The sequence below is a fragment of the Ursus arctos genome, unplaced genomic scaffold (genome assembly GCF_023065955.2).
Source record: "Ursus arctos isolate Adak ecotype North America unplaced genomic scaffold, UrsArc2.0 scaffold_3, whole genome shotgun sequence".
Classification (NCBI taxonomy): domain Eukaryota; kingdom Metazoa; phylum Chordata; class Mammalia; order Carnivora; family Ursidae; genus Ursus; species Ursus arctos.
Window position 1 is genome coordinate 84,525,504 of NW_026622985.1, and position 20,084 is coordinate 84,545,587.

At 44.1% G+C, this 20,084-nt stretch overlaps 1 pseudogene; it reads right to left on the reverse strand.

The window, feature by feature from the left end:
• Nucleotides 1-17,028: 17,028 nt before the first annotated feature.
• Nucleotides 17,029-18,883, reverse strand: LOC113267032 (alpha-internexin-like; annotated as a pseudogene).
• Nucleotides 18,884-20,084: the final 1,201 nt, after the last annotated feature.

Genomic DNA, 20,084 nt, shown 5'->3' on the forward strand with positions numbered 1-20,084 from the left:
TGAGGGGAGGGGACTTCGTTGTTCCTTCCGATTGTTTGGCTCCCTGCCACCTCTGCGTCGTCATATGGTACCGATGGAGCAGCGCTATGCCCCGCTGCAGAGATTCCGTTGAGTACAGAGCTCTAGCTTCGTTTTCAAATATATATACTTCCACTATTTAAAAAAGAAACAGGGATAATAAACACGTACTCTAATTTGACAGGCACCAGATTTTAACATCTTAGAGACCACCACTACAGCGACTTGCACTGCTGGGTGAGCTTGGTTTAGTTTAGACCTGGAAGGAGCATTTCTCTTGACGTCTCTGTGTGTATATTTGAATGTCTTAGAGATGTGCCTTTGAACAGAACTTGTAGCTCTGTCCCGATCGGTTCCTGAATTCAGGCCTGCGCATGTGCCCTAGGGTAAATTATTGCAAGTGTGTACCCTCCATTTACACGGGGGTGATCATGCTCCATTAAACGCTGGGCAACGCTTGAGTGCATATGTGCAGCACGTGCTCTCCTTGTGGGGTGGAGATCGGTCCTTCAGTAACAAGTGGACATGGAATGTATTGCATGACAATGGAATTGTATTCTGGCAGTTTTAGTGAATTAAGTTTTCTGTGCTTCAGACCTTCACATTAATAAGTGTTATACATGTGTATATGTGCGTGAGAGATCATTTATGTTTATATTTAGATTTATCGCCTCCCATCATGGATAAGATAATTATACTTATAACAAGAAAAGAACTGAGATAATAAAGACAAGGCTGACCAGATGAAACACCTGTCCAGAACACGAAGGCCATGTGTGGAAAACTCTTTCATAAAGTCTTGCTGACAAGAAGAATGGTAATAATTATTTGTCACTGGGGTTCACCTTTTATGGTGCTAAAAGTTACTGGATGTACTTCATGCAGTAAAAATTTGCAAAATAGTTCTGTGACTCCTGCCAAGTTACGATGGTATCTTGAAACAGAATATAGTGAGAATAAAAATAAGGCTATTGACATCTTACCTCTTACAATCTTGAGATTACTGTTCCTAGAAAACTGAATATGGACTAAAATTAAATCTGACAATGAAAATTCACATGCAACATCATTCAAAGTAGATGTGCTCTCTGAGAGAGAATGGAATGTTCCACCAGGGAAAACACTGTTAAATGTTCTGTTACTAACAATGCAACTGGCTGCTATAAAAATTAAACCACAAAAAAAAAAAAAAAAGAAAGAAAGAGAAAAAAAAAAAAGAAAAAATTCAACCACTACCCATTGTCTGACAAAAGGACAGTGTGAAATGCAAGAATTATCACCCAATGTGCTTGAAGAGTTAATTCAGAGGCTGAGATTTTATGAAATCTTTATAGGTCTAGTGAATGAGAATCTGCTTTGTTTGCCTTTGTGTTGGAAGTTTATGCAGACAAATATGAAAAAGATTTATTACTTTCTAAAACTTTTGACATGTGCACAACAGAAGAAGAAATTTTTAGGTGTTTAGATCAGTTTTTAACACACCATCAAATAAATTGGCAAAAATAAAAGCTAGTTGTATGAACACTATGAAAACAATGGCAGGGGGAAAAGTCAGAAGGAATCGTTCATTTCAAAACCATTACCAGAGTTAATTTACATGTTCACTGTACATTGACTGGATGTGCACTAGCTCTTGATAAGATGACAAATTCTTTCAAAAGTACATTGAATATCGGGGCACCTGGGTGGCTCAGTCGGTTGAACACTCGACTCCTCATTTCGACTGGGGTCATGGTCTCAGGGTCGTGAGATCTGGCCCCACACCAGCCTCTACGCCTATCACGGAGTCTGCTTGAGATTCTCTCCCTCTCCCTCTGCCTCTCCTCATGCTCACGCTGTCTCTCTCTCTCTCTAAATAAAATAAATAAAATCTTTAAAAAACTACATTGAATAGTACCATATAGATTGCCAATTCTATTAAGAAATAGTATTTACATTGTAAGCTTTCATGTTTGATGGGAACGATATGAATAAGTTCTAGAATTTACTTTTTTACACCAAAGATCAATGGCAAATGAGATAAAAAAAAAAAATCACTGGTGTTTATATGGAGTTATTTTCGTTGGTTAAGAAACTCTGTTACCACACCATCTCTCAAATATAATAAGGTTGGACCACTATAGTTTTTAAAAATATATGTGTATAATAAGTTTTACTTTTTTAAAGCAGTTTTAGATTTAGAGAAAAACCGAGCAGAATGTATAGAGTTCCCACATACTCCTTCTTCCACCCCCCAGTAATTTCCCCTAGGTTGCATTAGCGGTGCCCTTGTTAGAATTAATGAACTGATACTGATATACTACTAGTAATTTAAGACCATAGTTTATGTCAGTGTTCACCCTTTGTGTTATACAAGTCTGTGGGTTTTGACAAATGCATAATGTCATGTATCTGCCATTACAATGTCAAACAGAATAGTGTCATCACTGCGAGGATCACCGTGATTTTAAGAAGCTGAAAGAACCCAATTGGGATATCAGAGCAATGTCGTTACCTTGCTCGCAAGTGCAGATAAACCCCTAGCAACTGAGATGAAACACATTTCATTTCCTCTCAACACATCTCATTCAACACATTTCACGCGGTACCAACTAAATGTACCTGTTTGGGTCCTAAGAATGAAGAAAGAGGAAGGGGATAGCAAGTGGGTGGTGCAGAAGGAAAGGTATGATACGCAGCATCAGACAGAACCCAGCTTCTAACTCTGCCACTCACTGCCTGGGGGATTCTCTTGCTGTGGCTGGCTCCGTTTCCTGGTCCACAAAGTGAGTGGTTTGATGCCCTGAAAGTAAACGCCCTTCCAGCTCCAAGAGAAAGAGGGCCACAGATAATTACAACCAGAGCTAGTGTGTGTTTAGTGGATTTCTTGGAGCCTCAGGATTTCTTGTGCTGATTGCCTTTGGAGATTTCAAGAATCAAAAAACAAAACAAAACAAAAAAAAAACAAAAAAAAAACCCCAAAACTATATAAACATAAATGGAGAGATTTCTGTTTGGGATTTTTCCAATTTCGTCATTAAATAGCATGTTTGGGCTACAGCTAAAAGAAAATAATAACTCAGCTTATTTCTAGATGAGAATCTATAACTGGGACTCTCCTCATCTCCCCTTTAGTACGTGAACAAAGTCAATACAGGAACGTTTTTCTTGGAATAGAAAAAAAACTTGATACTAAGTGTATGAATTCTCAGAGAAGGTGGACCTTTCATTTGGTGCCAATTTGTCTTTCTTCTTATTTACACAGAACCAAACTAAAGTTGGTTAGTGGTAAGAAGCAGGAAAGTGGGACAGTAGTTTTGCTTATAAGTGCCTGTGGCTTTATTGTGAAATCCTAGACTCTAGACTGAAGACATTTTTAAAAGTCTTCCACTTAGGGAAGAACACTCCATCCAAAGGATTGGTGTGAATATTCACTATTAAAAATAGCTGACATTTATTTTAAGCCTGACGTTGTTCTAAGCACCTTACATGGATTATAACATTCTACCCACTCATCAATCTTATGAAGTAAACACTATTACAGTCTCCATTTTGCTGAACCATAAATAAAGCACAAAGAGGTTAAATAACTTGCCCAAGGTCACTCTATATGGTTACACTGAGATTTGAACCTAGGCAGGCTGACTCCTGAGCCTGAGTTTTTAGCCCCTATACTATACTACTATAAAATATATATTTATATATTATGGGAAAGGAAGGAAAATTTAATATAACAATATATCTAAGATAGGAGCTAGTATAAGTGGCCAAATATAATCTGTAACAATTGTCCGGTACTTAGGAATGTATAAATCTTTAATTGTAGTAAATTACTGTTCAAACTGATGTTGCAATTAGAAGATGAACCTTCCATCCTTTAATATAGATTTGGTTACAATGCAGATGGACCTAACAGACTTGAACTTGCATCCAAATTTCAAATGTTCTGTTCATTTTTTGCTAGGATTATGCTATTGCTTGACAAACAATATGATCTTACTGGGAGACAATTCTCCAGGTCTCTTGCGTTTCTGGGTGTCCTGTAAGAAGAGGCACTGAGTTTCTTCTAGACTAACTTCCCAAGGGTGTTCATATAGTAAATAGCCTTGAAAGATAGAGATGGTGTCTTTCCTGGAGCCCAGAGCAGGCATGCTTTACTGACTGCTGTGAAATGTTCAGGTTCCCTAAGCTCAGGGTTCCCCTCCTCTAACCACTGATTGTGTGTGCAGGTATCACCTGACCCTCTTCATGTCGCTCTGTGGGGACTGTGGTTCAGGAGACTGGCACGAGAAAAATGCCAAAACATTTTGACTACTGGTATTGCTATGAATAACGAAGTCCTTTGTCTCTGACCCAGGAGTCTCGTGTCTTCGCCAGCACTCATGCAACTGCACGGTACTACCTTGCTAGTTTGCAGCAAGGGTAAAACCTCAGACCTTTCGTAGTTTTTGACACCTATATCTAGATTTTTTTACCTTATGAAAATACCGCCACCATTACTTAAATCAATAACACTTGTCAACTGAATCTTCGAGCTAAGTGGAACAAATGAATCACCTTTTAGTGGGAACCTACTGGAGGTTTTCTCCCATGCTAGCCTCACAACAGCTCTGCCCAGTGTAGACCATTATCCTCCTTTTTCAAATGAGGGAACCGATGTGTAGGAACATTAAGTATTTCCCCCAATATCTTTCAACTAGTAAATGTTAGAACTAAAGCTTGAAACGAGTCCAATGTTCTTTCTGCCACTATTACCTCTTGAAACATTTAAGCTATAGAATGTTAATTTTCAAACTAAATTATAAAGGCCACTGGGAAAGGAAAAGAGATTGTTTAAAGAGAAAATGTGAGCTTTAAACTAGAAGGAAGGGGAGATGTGAAAAAAGAGTGAGCATGAAAGAAAATAGAGGAGAGACAGAAAGGATGAAAAATATGTCCAAATATCTTTTAGTACAAATGGTGGGGTAAGGTCCCTAAAACAAGGTTGGGGTTAGGATGGGATTATGGGTCTGACTAAGGGGAATTGGTGTTGATCTACGGAGAATCTCAAACATAGTACCCAGCGTAAGGCCTAGAAGGAGCCCATAGTCAAGTAAGCAAACAAATGGGGCGTTCATCAGAGACAGAGAAGGATATCAAGATCTTGGTAGTTGGAGAGAAAAGATAGGAGAGATTTCTCAAAGCACTGGATTATTGTGATGGGGGCAGTCTTTTGTCACTGCTGGGTGTTCGTCCGCTTTGGTTTTTTGGACACAAATGGCCTTGCCTTTGTGCAGAAGGAAACTGTTATGGACCCCAACAACAAGATCAGCCACCTTGGCTGGGCCTAGGGAAGTGAACTCTGTAAGATACCTGTTCAAAAACCAAAATGTTTGGAGTCAATCACCAAAGATACCCGCAGTGAGTTTTTTTGTGCCCTTGTTTTGATCTGTTTCAAATGAGTTGTGCTTTGAGCCATGAAGAGCCTTGAAAATAATGAAGATACCTGTTCCTTTTTACTCCCACTTTGGGTAGTAACTAAACAACATGGTTCTAGCGTGTAGCCTCGTAAGCATTGCCCCCCGTATTTTGTTGTGTTCAGACCCACACTTGGTTCACTGACACTCTGCAAACATTTGTCAGTGATGATGGCGGCATGCTGGTGAGCCCCCTGGTCGTTTCCTTGCAGAGCATGGTTGAAATAATTGGGGAAAGTTTCTCTTCTTCAGGGGGCTGGGAAAGAATGATGAATGGCTCCCTTGTTCTGATGCATTATTCTGTCTCCTACAAGGCAATAAACTGACAGCTGCTAATCTCTGGGCTTTCATGAGCCCCACCTTTGCTCTCTTATAGGATAACTTACTGTTGTCGAAAAAATGTGCCGTGGGGGTGAAGCAGAGTTTCATATTATTCATTAGGCTTGAGTCCTCATTAGTAACTCTTTTATAAAATAAACACGAGGCTCTGCAGAAACAGGGAACAAGAGCCCACTTCATACAAAGTACAATGATAAATGTCTCCTGTGGCCCTAGATTCCAACTCTTAACATCTGTGATCTCCCTGTCTCCCTGGCAACATAAAGTAAATAATAAAAATAGTCCAAATCCAGGAAAAGCACAGCAGGGAATGTCTGTCCTGAAAAAAAATAAAATTAAAAAAATTAAAAAAACAAGCGCTTAACGTGCACTCACATACCAGCAAGAGGACCCATGTGAAACTTAGCCGTTGATCGATAGGAAAACAACAGTGAGTGGAGGTTGCAGAGCCTGAAAGCAAGCAGACAAAAAATGTCAGATTGTTTGAAGAAGTGTTGTCTCCTTTCAATAGGAGGCCTGCAGGGAACATTGCTTCTTACATTCATGGGCTTGTACACTACGGATTTTACATTTTGTCCAAATGTGTTTTGAATTACAAGCCTGGTACATTACACTGTACGGAAAGGCAGCCATAGATGATAAAAGTAATAGTATCGAGCAAAGAATTGGGAAGCGCTGATTTCGTTTTTGCCACATAGCTTCCGGGCAAAGCTGTGGTCTGGGAGATAGACCTCCGGGATCTCCTCCCCACCTGCGCCTCCACAATAGGGGACTGCTCCTCTGGTGCCCCCCACCCACCACTGGAGGGGGGCAAAATGGTGCCCTGGGTGGGGGTGCTCTGTAGGCCCCATAGTTAGTGTGAAAGCAGCAAAACAGCCCCCTGGGAGAGGACAATGTGTCTGCAGGGCCCAAGAAAACCAGCAAGAACAGGGTATTTTCCAGGTTGAGGATTTTGAGTTAACATAATTTTCTAGTTAACTGCAGCAACTAACGCTGTGACTTTGGCCCTTTCCACTCGCTGAGCCTGGTTTAGGTCATCTGCAAAAAAAGAAGAGAGGGGGACTTTATGACCCTGGTGTCCCTGCCTGTCCTGGAATTCTATAATTCTATGAATGGAGCACAAAGCATGATTTTGTTTCAGCTTTTGTGGATAAAAACTTAGAAATTCTGGGCTTACTATTCTACGGTAGCAAAAACTGCATTGAATACAACCAGACGGCAGTGAATGACTGTGTGATTGTGTGGTTGTGTGTGTGTGTGTGTGTGTGTGTGTGTGTGTATGTGGTGAGGGGTAGATGTGGCTTGGGGGAATGACTGAGAGGTCTTAAGCCATTCCCAGGGACTAGCTGTGTGAGCCTGGGCCAGTTCCTCAACCTTTCTTGGCCATGTCTCCATCCCTAATGGGGTTAATGGTTTTCACCTTATACCACTGTTGTAGGAACAATTATAAATGATCAGGAAATGGCAACTATTACATTTTTATGGATTTTGGATCAGTTGTTTGAAGAATATTATTTATTTATTTATTTATTTGAGAGAGAGAGAGAGAGAGAGCATGAGCAAGTAGGGGAAGGGGGAGAGGGAGAGAGGGAATCTTTGGCAGGTTCCAGGCCCAGGAAAATAAAAAGGGAAAGAGGGTGGAATAAAAAGTGGTAAAGGAGTAGGACAAGCAAACACTGCAGAATACGCAGTGCAGAGTAGGACAGAAGAGCCACTGCGATCGGCAGATTAGGGGGGTGATAACGAAGGGAAGGAGAAAGATCAAAAGGTCAAAAGAAGAAGGAAAGAAAGAAAGAAAGAAAGAAAGAAAGAAAGAAAAACAAAGAAAGGGGGAGGGATGGAGGAAGGAAGGAAGGAAGGAAGGAAGGAAGGAAGGAAGGAAGGGAGGGAAACTTAATTGGAGGACAAGAACAATACATAGAATCTGCTGCAAAGCCATCTTCGTGGCTACTGACTTCCGCTTAGCTTTTTGCATTCGAACACTACCTGTGAATAAATGGCAAAATGTCTGTGCACAACTCATAGTAAAAACTTCTGCCTTGGGGCCCCTGGGTGACCCAGTCATTAAGTGTCTGCCTTCGGCTCAGGTCATGATCCCAGGGTCCTGGGATCGAGCCCTGCGTCGGGCTTCCTGCTCAATGAGGAGACTGCTTCTCCCTCTACCACTCCCCCTGCTTGTGTTCCCTCTCTCACTGTGTCTCTCTCTGTCTGAGAAATAAATAAAATCTTAAAAAACAAACAAACAAACAAACAAACACCTCGGCCTTTCAGAACCCAACCATTCTAGACTATTACATTAGCCAAATGGTTGAGCTATACTCTATTTTTAGGAGAAAAATGGAAATAATCAGAGTAAAAAGCTGCTGTTAAGAAATTAATAGAAAACCCCCCTGGTGGATCTTCATCATAGACTTACGTACTGAGTGCCCAATGGAATCCCCATCATGAGATCCTGAGGCTGCTTTCCATAAATCATACTAAACGGGCAGCCCCACTACTGTAAAATCTTACGTGCCTGACCAAAGTATTCTTCAGGGGAGCCTGGGTGGCTCAGTTGGTTAAGCATCTGACTCTTGGTTTTTTGCTCAGGTCATGATTTCAGGGTTGTGGGATGGAGCTCTGCTCTCTCAGTGTGGAGCCTGCTTAAGATTCTCTCTCTCCCTCTGCCCCTCCCCCACCCCGCTCTTGTGCTCTCTCGCTCTCTCTCTCAAAAAATAAAAAATAAAAATTGCAGGCTCCCAATCCGTTGTAAAACTCAAACCACATCTGTTTAGAGCAGTGGTTCTCCAGTGGGAGAGATTTTGCCTCCCAGGAGACATTTGATCATGTCTGGAGATATTTTTGATGGTCACAACTTGGGGGTGGTTCGGGGCATTGCTACTGGCATGTAGTAGATAGAGGCCAAGGAGGAAGCATGGCCCTACCCCACATTTCATGGTGCCGAGGTGGAGAAATCCTAGTTTAGAGGTAGCCGGTGACACAAACTCATTTTGTAAGTAGGGGGATCCTTTTGGCTTTAGCGTCTTACTATTTATTAAGCCCGAGCAAAGTCTAGATAGAGGAGGCATTCAATGGGATTTGCAGTCCTTTAAACTGAGCCGCTGTTATGAATCACAGAAACATGTTTGCCTTTCGGGCAAAAAGATCTGTAGCCTTTTACATGCCAAAAAATGTGCTCAGGGTTTGCTATGCAGGGCAGGAGAATCTGTCCATAAAAGGAATGGACTCTTCTGCCCAGAGGGATTCCCTTCCAGGGTTTCCCTTGTGAGCCTGAAAAATCACTGGGGAAGGGCAAGGTTGGCCAGCCTTCTAGTTCCAGCCCCTCCTGAGGGGTGTTTACACTTCCCAGGAGGTGAGAGTGAAGAGGGTGTGGCTAAGGCACTGGACTCTAGACCTAAAAAGGGGTTGTTTGGGAACCATCTTCTGTGCCTAAGATATGAAGATCAACCAGCTTGACTGTGAAAAACCTCTAAAATGGGAGCCTGGGTCTCACGCTCAGGGGAAGCTGAGAGGAAGCCATCAGGAGGGGAGAGCACCTGGGGTTCTGGTCAGGAAGACCAGGCTCCGAACTCCACGTCCTTCTGCAGCCTTAACTGACTCTGTGATCTTGGACAAAGAAGGCAAATAGCTCAAGTTACCTCCCACCTATCATTTGCCAGACTGAAAGCTGGTCTTGCATGTGCTGTACGTTTTCACTGTACTTTTACATTTAACACTTTGGAGGAGCTCAGCTGAATCATATAGAGTCAGTGGCTGGCTGAGTCACCCTAGATTTGTTTGACTCCAAAGCCCGTGTTTTTTCCACTGTAACATACTGTTTCCTCAAATCCTTCGCCTCTTTAAGCCTTGGTTTTCTCGCTTGTCAAGCGGTCGCAGTCAGACCACCTCAAAGGAATGAACAATCTTTGATGCCTCTGGCACGTAGCTGGCCCCGGCCTCTAGAGGGAGCTCAACACTCCTGTCCACCGCCCTCCCCGCCTCGGCTGTGGCTGGTGCTTTAAGGACATTCATCAGCCATTGCACCTGTTGGGGGATAAAGGCCGTGAGCCCAACCACAGGGCGGGCAGGCTACTCCTCCTGCTGCCTCCTCCAGATCTCTCTGCAAAATCAGTCAACTCCCTTTGGCTAGGGAGCTTCGGAGGTGGGTGCACTCAACGCCCTCCCTTTTCTGTTCCACTTCTGGGGATGATGGAGTCAGGTGGCAAAGGGCTTGCTCCTAGAACTGGGAAGACCTGTTGCCCCTTTCTCACTCCTCAGCCTGGCCTGGGTGCCTGTGTGCAAAGCTCAGGCTAGCTCCCCTTGTAGGCCTCAAAAGATACAGATGTGTTTCTCTCTCTGCAAGCATTCGGTGGGCGGGGAGGGGCTGGCACTCAGGTCCCTTCTACCTTGTTTTTCTGTCAACCTTGGCTCTTACCTCATAGTCCATGATGGCTGCTCCATCTCCCACAGTCACATCCACATGCTAGTCAGCAAGAAGGGAGAAAGGGGAAGGGAGGGCACAGTTGGTTATAATTTTTAGTTTAAAAAAACCCACGGCTTTCGATTTCCAGTCAAGATGGAGTAACAGACTAGATTTATAATCTCTACTCAAACAACAAAACCAAAACATATTAAATGATGGTTTTCAAGATATTGGACATCGGTGACAAGGGACAGAGATCCCCGAGAGATAGGAAACAAGTGAGGTGAGCCCCACAGTTGCCCCAGGCCATGGTGCCAGATGGGGAAATCCAGAGTTGAGGATTGGGCTGGGAGTCCCGGGAGCCCAGGTAGTTAGGGTTCAGAAGGCCAAGTATGGGAGAGAAGGATGCTGTGCAGAGACTACTTCAGAGATCTGTGAGGGCTCCCCCCTCCCTGGGTCTCATCTGAGCCCTGATTACTGCACATGTGTGAGGAAACCAGCCAAGGCCTGGGAAAGAATCACCTAAGCGTATTAGAGGGACAATTCTCTAGAGCTCACAGTCAGGAACAGCTCCTCTACCCACGAGCCAGAGAAGAAAACCTTCCAATTCGTGGGGTATCAGGTAGAATTCTCATGGGGTTTTGCCTCAGTGGTGAGGCAAAATGAGCCCTAGATTAAACATTGCTGTGGTCCCACCAAAGCTTAAAATAAGACCTAAAAGGTTCCAATTGTTTCCAAATGTAATAGGATGAATGGTGGCCCAAAGATACCGAGTCCTGATCCCTGGAATCTGTCAATGTTACCTTATTTGGAAAAAATAATCTTTGTAGATGTTATATAATGTTAAGAATCCTGAGATGAAGAGATCAACCTGGATGCTCCAGGTGGGCCCTAAACACCATCTCAAGTGTCCTTGTGAAAAAGGAGGCAAAGAAGGCACCTGGGTGGCTCCGTCATGAAGCACCCAACTCTTCGTTTTGGCTCAGGTCACAGTCTCGGGGTCATGAGATCCAGTCCCATGTCTGGCTCTGCACTCAGTGGGGAGTCTGCTTGAGGATTCTCTCCCTATGCCCCTCCCCCTGCTCGTGAGTTTTCTTTCTCTGTCTCATAAATAAATAAATTTTTTTTTTAAAGGAGGCAAAGAGAGATTAGATTCGCACAGAGGAGAAAACCATGGGAAGAAGACAGAGTCAGGGATTGGGGTAACATGGCCAAGGAATGTCGGGGGCCACCAGAAGCTGGAAAGGCAAGAAAAGGATTCTCTCCTAGAGCCCCTGGAGATCCCTGCTGACACTTTGGGTTCAGACTTCTGGCCCCCACAACTGTGAAAGAATAAATTTCTATGTTAAGCCACTAAGTTTGAGATAATCTGTTACAGTGGCATCAGGAGACTAATACACCAAGTAGCTTAACCGTATCCCATAACAAAACTCAAGAATATTTATAGGAATACAAAATTATTCAGCACCTAACACGATAAAATTCACAGTGTTTAACATCCAATCCAAAGTGACCAGGCATGCAAAAAAGTTGAAAAGTAACAACAACAACATGTAATGAGAAGAAAAATCAACTCAACTGACCCAGAAAAGACACAAACGAAACAACTAGCACCCACCCTTTCTTTTCAAGATCAGGACCTGAAGCTGCTGAGGATACAGCTAAAATCCAAGTTCTATTACCAAAAGATGAAATGGAGAACATTGGCAGACAGCTGGCAGTCCCAGCCATCATAGTAAAAATCTTGTCTCACCAGTTGTATTAGTCAGGGTTTTATAGTTGCAAACAACTGAAACAGATGTGGTCGATTTAAGCAGAAAAAGCATTTAATAAAAGGATATTGTGTGTTTCACAGACTACAGAACCAGTCTTAGAAATCGAGTAGGAACAAATGAGGCCTGGCGGCAGCCAGGACCACAGCCAAAATCTTACTCCAGAGCCCATCTAGTGAGGATGATGCTGGACGCCACAGCCTGTGCTCTGAAGTCAAGAGTCACAGGTGCAGCTGCTGCTCTTCGGCTGCTGCTGCCCCTAGGACGTCAGCGTTGTTGACACTGCCAACTACCAGCAAAGATAACCTCACCTCTGCTTCTTTGTACCACTAGCCAAAGGCCGCAATGCATGTGTCTGAGTCTCGGTCACAGTCTGAGCTCCAAGTGCAAGGGAGGCTGGGAGAGTGTCCTCAGCTTCTGCAATGGGAAGCAAGTTTTGCCTTGCCTCAAGATGCATAGGAAAAGAAATCTTCTCAAAACTGAGATGGTGTAGAATGTGAACAGCCTAATAATAATAGTGATGATGATGATGATGATAGTGGTAATTGACAAAGGTCCATTCCATGACTTCAAATCTACCAACATTAGTGAGCCATGAGGGCAGGGCGAAGGGGAGATCTTAGCATTAGTGACCCATCTTCTACTCTTTAGGACCTAATTTTGTCACTCATCTAAGCTCTTCTTTGCTTTTTATTCCTAAGAAATACCGTGTAGTCAGACATGTTTGAGAATTATGAGATCGTTAAGTAAATCATCTAAGTCTATGTTATTAACTTCCTACTTTTGGTGATTTTCTTTACTAACATTTATTCCTTTATGGACATCCTATTGGCTACTTACTTTTGGGTCCAGGATGAGGAAAAATAAAATCTAAAAAGAGTGGCAGGTAGTTAAATGTACTACTCTTTCCTTTGCACTGTGGTATTTAGTGTGGGGAATGACTTTGACCCTGTTTGAGCCCTGACCAGCTTGCTTCCTGGATTAATTAAGTCTTTGATCTGTGATGTTTCCTAAGCAGGCATTCTCATTCTCCTTGATTGAAAGGAAGTATTAGATTAGAGAATATCTGGCTGGAAAGGCCAGTGTTTTGGATGGCTGCATTACTATGATTTAAGAGTCATGGGGGACCTCTATGTTGTCTCTGTTGTTTAATCCTTTGAAGTTAATGCCTTGGACCCTTTCCACAAGGCTCTCATTAAAATACAAAAATCACGTAAGTGACAACACATAAAAACAGTTATCACTTTGAACACCTTTGAGGAGTGAGTTTTCCAAGTATTAACTATTACTTCTTTGACACTACAGAGGTCCTCACGCACAATTTAACTCATCATTCCTCACAAAAGCCCTGTTGTAAGGTAGTATTATTCCTTTTCTACAGATGAGCAAAGTGAGGGACAGAGAAGTCAATAACTTGCCCAAGGGTGCACAGCTACTAAGTGGCTTAGCTGGGATTCAAATCCCTAGTGTCCATCTCTAGGGCCCACCCATTTAGCCTGTGTCCTTTGCTGCCTATCCTCCACAGGGCCGGTAAATGCTGACGAAAGGAAGGAGGGAGCCACGTTCAGTGCACGGCACACAGCCCATGGAGGGCAGGCCTGAGTCCAGGTGGGAACTCTTCTGAAGGGACACAGAGGAAGGATTTGGAGGGCTGGTACAGCATAAATCGCCCTTGGGTGAAGGGCCTCCCCTCTTCCTGGCTAGTGGACCTTAACCCTTTTATGCAGATCGGCTCTGACTTCAGGGTTCTGCCTTCTGAAGGACTTATCAATTACCTTCATACTTAATAAAACTGGCAGACTCTGTCTGCCACCTTGAGATCCAACGATAAAGTGGGGGAAAGGAGGCAGTATCAAGGGAATATGTGAGTGATCCTTGAGATATGGAAAATCATTCGTTACTTATGGGAAGCAAAGTCAGCAATATGCATACCAGTGAGGCAAGCTCCTGATGAGAGAGAATGTAAAACTGTTGGTGCCATTGCTACATCTAGATGTCTGGGTGGAGAATTCGACAGGGGGATTTATGCCCCTGGAAGGTGGGCTCTGTGAACTGTAAGCCCCAGAGCCTTCTCACTGGAGAGACAGATTCACAAAGCTCCACATAAGCCCAATTATTCATAGATGTGAAGTCACAAAGGTTACCACTGCTGTTTCTGCTGGGGAATTTACTCGCCCTAAACTAAATAATGAGTCCCCTTAGTTCTGAGGTTCTGTCCTTTCACAGAAAAGGCCAGAATCCAAACCAGGATTCAAATCTCATTCCTGATTTTCTGTCTCTGTCTGTCTCTGTCCCTTCCTTCCTCCTTCTCTCCCTCTCTCTCCAGCATGCACAGTGTCTGATTCTAAATATAACTCAAACAGCCAGAAACATTAGAAGATAAGTAAGGAGAACTAAAACAAAAGAGCATCGAGCAATACTTTGGTTTCCCCAGCAGACCAGACAATGGTGGAGAAATACAGAAAAGCTTCTGCCAAATCCCTCATGCCATGACTCCAACTTCCCAATTCTTTCATCATCAGAAGAGAGTCAGTCAGGTACTATCAGCAGAAATAGGCTTTACAAAGAGTAATGCAAGCACCGCACTGTGATTTAAGCCTCTTAAAAAACCCAGACTTATGGCACTTAGACTGATAACAGATTATATCTCAAAAATGTCTTCTCTCTGGCATCCTGTCTTTTGAAGAAATGCAGAAACTAGTAATGTGGATTAGTCTATTTATACATTTTTGGCCTTATTCATCTTCTAGAATTAGAAAAAAATTAAAACATTGACTGGTTAATACCATAATTAGGAACAACACAAGTTACAAAATAGCAACGTAGAAGGTAATTTGGGGATTAAAATAGACTTTTGGCTTTCATGATTCATACGATTTTTTATGTCAGACAGGCTGGCATTTGTGTGGGGGTGAGTGGGGAGGGAGCAAGTTTGGTGGAGTGGGGAGACTTCCAGATTTAGAGTTCATAGGCCCAAAGGAAAGCCACTCTCTCTTTTTTTTTTAATGTTCATGGGATTTTCATGATTTAAATTCTTATTTTATTAATGTTTTACAGTAAGTGTGAGGAGTAAAGACAAAGATGGAGTAAGGGAAAGGAAGAAAAGTATCCTTCACGTTCCTTGAACTACTGAAGAATGTCCTGGAATAAGAAAGTTCAGTAAAAGTATCATGTCCCTATTACCACGGAGCGCTTAGTGGAGATATGTGACAGGGACAAGGCAACTCTTCAGGTGTGGTAGAAGTGACTGCCGACAGAGAATTAACCCTACATCAGACTTGGCACACATGGAAGACCGCACAAGGCAGCTGCTATACAGTTGGGCAGATGAAAAGTTGACTATCCAGAATGTACTTCCTGGCACATGAGTAGGAACACGTATGCCCCTTCTCTGGTCTGAGTGTCTCTTCCTCTCCAGTAGGAAAGGGAGACCCTACACACCATGTAGCAATGGTAAAACTGTTGGGCAAGACTCTTTAAGAAAAGAGAAAGATTTCTTTTTTGTATTTGCTGGTAGTGTTGATGGACCAGAAGTGACTTCTTTGACTTTGGGGCAGTGGCATTGTGTCCTGGTGATAACATAATCTACACTCAAAACTCTTAAAAGGCATAGGAGAGTGAAAACAAGGTCTCTTTAGGACCTAGACTAGTAGGAAGGGTAGTATGTGGGTTCTGTCTAAGGGTAAGGGCACGAAACAGCTAATTCTATACCACCACAAATGAACTGCCACAGATAAATGAGACCTTGGCTTTTTCCATTCACACAAAAACTCACCTTTCCTAGCTTATACTACTAAATCTAAAATCAGCTTAATCACAGGTTGGGATACTATTACTGTGTTTTCACAGTTAAGGTGAAAAAATATATTCTTAATAGGTTTTTCCCCCAATTAAATGGATTTGAACAAGCTGAAAACCTAAAAACTAGGATCTCTTCTCATTTTTTATTTATTGGGAGCAACCCTTAAAACATTTACTGACATTTTTTTTTAACTTACAAAATTGTAAGATGAAATGGACAGGGAGAAATTATTACATGAATCATAGAAATGGTCAAGATTTATCTAATTTTATCCATTGAGCAAAGACAGCTAAAGGGAGTAAGTTCTTTAAAGAAGAACCTAAATGTGTTTAAAGTGAAGAATACTACACAAGCTTTTTTTTTTTTTTTCTGAATGGAAAAAAAAAAAAAAGGATACATGGAATTGAACAGGATGGGAAGGAATGTGTCCATTAAACAAACACCTACGATTTGTGTAACAGTTCTGTCAGAGTGGTGTCAGGCATGGATCACTGGTTTATCTTTGGCAGTGATCTCATATTTTAGGTACCTAGAGTGAGATTATATAGCTGGGTAATGGCTGGATATAGTGAGTGGATATAGGTTTTAATTTCAATTCACAGCAAATTCACAGCAAATGATGACAATCACAGATTTAGCAGTTAGTTTGTACATCCTCCGTACCCGGATCATTCATTGCTAAGCTTAAGCTTTAGGTGAGAAAGCTGTTTTCTTTTCTTTTTTTTTTTTTTTTTTTAAAGATTTTATTTATTTATGTGACAGAGAGACAGCCAGAGAGAGAGGGAACACAGCAGGGGGAGTGGGAGAGGAAGAAGCAGGCTCACAGCAGAGGAGCCCGATGTGGGACTCGATCCCGGTATGCCAGGATCACGCCCTGAGCCGAAGGCAGACGCTTTAACGACTGCGCTACCCAGGCGCCCCGAGAAAGCTGTTTTCTTCAATAACTTCTTGGTGATTACTCAAGGACTGCAGTTTGCTCCAACCCAAGAGGTGGTTTTCTTAGTAGTGAAAATATTCAATGCTAAATAGGAGACTGAAGTCTTGAAAATATTTTACAGTGGTGACAAGTGTTTTGGTTCAGGAATAGGCTCTTTAACACATCAAATGCATACTCTCCCCCCCCCACTTTTAAAGATTTTATTCTTTTAAGTAATCTCTACACCCAAGGTGGGGCTTGAACTCACAATGCAGAAATCGAGAGTTGCGTGTTCTACCAACTGAGCCTGCCAGGTGCCCCTGCACATTATCTACTTTTAAGTGTTACATTTTTTTTTTAAGCAACAGAATTATATTTTTTTGGCTTGAAGTAGTGCTTCCTTCTATATTTGAAGGTTTCCTTGGTAGATATTACTGTCTCTTCCTACAGTTCTTCAAAATTTCCCCCTATCTGGGAGGTTTTCTTAGAGGCTACCTTAGAAGCCCCTGTCCTCCTAAGAAACAGCCCAGGGGATGAGACTTTGGAGGTTGCAGAACTGAGGATTCGAGGTGGGCACAGATAACCTGGATTGGGAGGTGGGTTCAGCCTTGCAATACTTAATCCACTGGTGCTAAAATGTGGGTCTTTGCCTTCCAGCAGTTTCCTGTAAGCGGCTATCTCAATACCAAGAGCTATTTTGACACTGAGCGACTCTGTATTACTGAAGGTGGAGGGCCATCTCACACTCCTGGTGTTCCTGAGATCACTCTCCATCTGCCCAACGCTACCCTAGTAGCTAGCCACGTCTGCACTGTGCCGCTCCTCCCGCTCTGGGATCCGCCTCTCCAATAACCCCTTGGCCCCGGGCAGCCCCTCAATCTCCACGGTACGTGCCTGCAGCTAACGCTGGTACTTGCGAATCTCCTGGCGGCCGGCCTGGATGGCCTCAGTGCTGTGCGCTGCCTGCTAGTTCGCGCCAGCAAACTTGGATTGATACACTCCTCCACTGACCCGGGTAGCCAGGGACACATTGAGCGCAGATCTCGCTCAAGGCGGAGCTCAGGTGTGGTTGGGCCCTGGCCATGTCCACCTCGGAAGTGGCCTGCGACGCCGCCTGCAGCTTAGCCACCTCCTCCTCTTGCACCCGGCGCACGAAGCTAGTTCAGCAGAGACTCCAGCTTTTTCTCCAGGTCCGGGAGGGCCAGCGAGGCGCCATCCACGTCACACTGCCGCGCCCTCACCAGGCCCTTGGCTCTCCTCCTCAAAGTGTGACCGCAGCAGCTACACCTCTTCTCCCAGGCGGTCGCGAAGCAGCGGGGCCTGCGCGTGCGCCGAGCGCGCCTCCTTCAGCTGCGCGCGCAGCTGGCGCCGGAAGAGCTCGGACAGGGCACGCGACGGGTCGGTGTGGTGCTGCTGGGCTTGGCGCGCACGCTTCTGCGTCTCCGGCTCCTGCCTTTCCTCAGTGAACACGGCGAAGCGGTCATCGAGGCCTTGCAGCTGCCCCTTCTCATTGGTGCAGATGATCCTGGGCTCATCCGTGCGCGCAGCCACCAGACTCAGGTCCAGCCAGCTGGCCGCCGCAGAGCCCCCGGCGGTGGGCCCAGGCCCAGGCTGAGTGACGAGGCCAAGGAGCAGGCGGCCCGAGGAGGCCACACCGCAGAAGGACAGCGACTGCGAGCTACCCGTGCCCCGCACGCTGGAGCGTCACGAGGACAGGCGAGGGCCATCCCCGAACACCTTGTGGTAGCAGGAGGAGGTGCACAGGTAGTGCTCTGAGCTGAATCAATCTTCTGGTACCAGGACCAGGGCTGGGGGAGCCGCTGCTGCTGAAGCTACAGACGAGTCTCCTTTCAGGAGGTGGGTTGGACAGCCCGAGAAAAGACGCTCTTACCGGCCCCACCCACACTCCTACTCCACCCGTCCCACAGCACGGCTCATCCATTGCCACCTCCAGTATCTGGTCTCGTGCTGATGTCTCCCCCTCATTCTCTCTGTCCGTCCACCCTACACTTGTCCTCTTCCGGTACTACCTGTCCAGCTTCTCCGGGTCCCTTTTACGGCTTCCTCCACCTCCATGGCTAAACTGCCGTACTCTCTCGATTGGAGCTCCTGCCAGCCCTGAAGCTGTGCTCTGTCATTTTCGCGGAATCTCCCACTCTCTTCAGCTTCACCACTGGCCCGTGCTCCCTGACTAATCATACTCAGGTTTCTCCTACCCGAAACTAGCCAACCAAACAAGAAATCAAACGGACAAACACACACATAAGCAAACCACTTTCCCTCCACTCTGCTGGCCCCGCTAAGCAAGTGCCTTCCCTGTTTCTCTTCATCACAAAATGTCTTTAAAAAGTCATCTTTGTCAACTGCTTCCATCCGGTTACCACCCACTCGCTTCTTCATCATAAGCTGGCTTCAGCTCTTACCACTCCATAATAGTTTTTTAAGGTCGGTAGTCAGTTGGTTACCAAATGCAGTGTTCTGTTTTATTCTTATTTTGCGTAATTACTTTATATGATTGACCCTGTTCCCTCATGCTAATCACCTCCCCGCGCCTGTGAAATTCTCACCTCCTCAGGCTTCCTTGATCATTTCTCGTATCTCCTTTTATCCCTGTGTCTCCTCGTCTTCTTTTCCAGCTTGAAATATAAGTTTCTCCCAAGAATCCTTCGCCCTCTACTCGATCCTCACTTCTGTATGGTCTCTTGGTGAGCGCATTCAGTCTCGTGGCTTTAATTCTTCCTTGTGGCTCATTTCTGAAACCCCATCTCTAGCCCTGACAACTGCTTGTTGAAAGTTTCCACCTGTGTCTTCTACCAGTGTATTGATCTTAACAGATTCAAATCTAAATCATTATTTTCTTTCCTGAACATTTACTTCTTCCCATTTCTGTTAACTAAGATCTTTCTAATTGCACCAGCTCACAACTTTGTTAGAATCTTTAATTCTCCCCTTTCTTTTGTCCTAGATCTGATTAGTGGCCAAGTTCTATTAATTTTGTTCGAAACATGTATCTTTTGTGTTCGTTGAAACATGTATCTTTTGTGTTCGTTCTTTCCTTTCTTCCCCCGCTAATACCCTCTAGTTCAAGATCTGGCTTCCTCCCACTTCCTTTAAGGACATAGTCTCGTAGTAGGTTTCCGTGCTTCCAGTCCTACCCTCCTGAGCTTCACCTTATAGTCTGACACACCACTACCATATTAATTCCTGAGGCACACATCTAAGCTGGGTATTTCCCTGCTCAGACCCTTTCAGGGGCTGCCTAATACCTAAAGCACAAAGACCCGAATGCACGCAGTACAGGTAGGACCCTCTACCTCTAGCTCCAGACCTCCCCTCCAGTTTTACTTCCCGTGAGTTTTTTCCCCTACCAGTTTTTTACTTTAGCCACAACACACAAGCA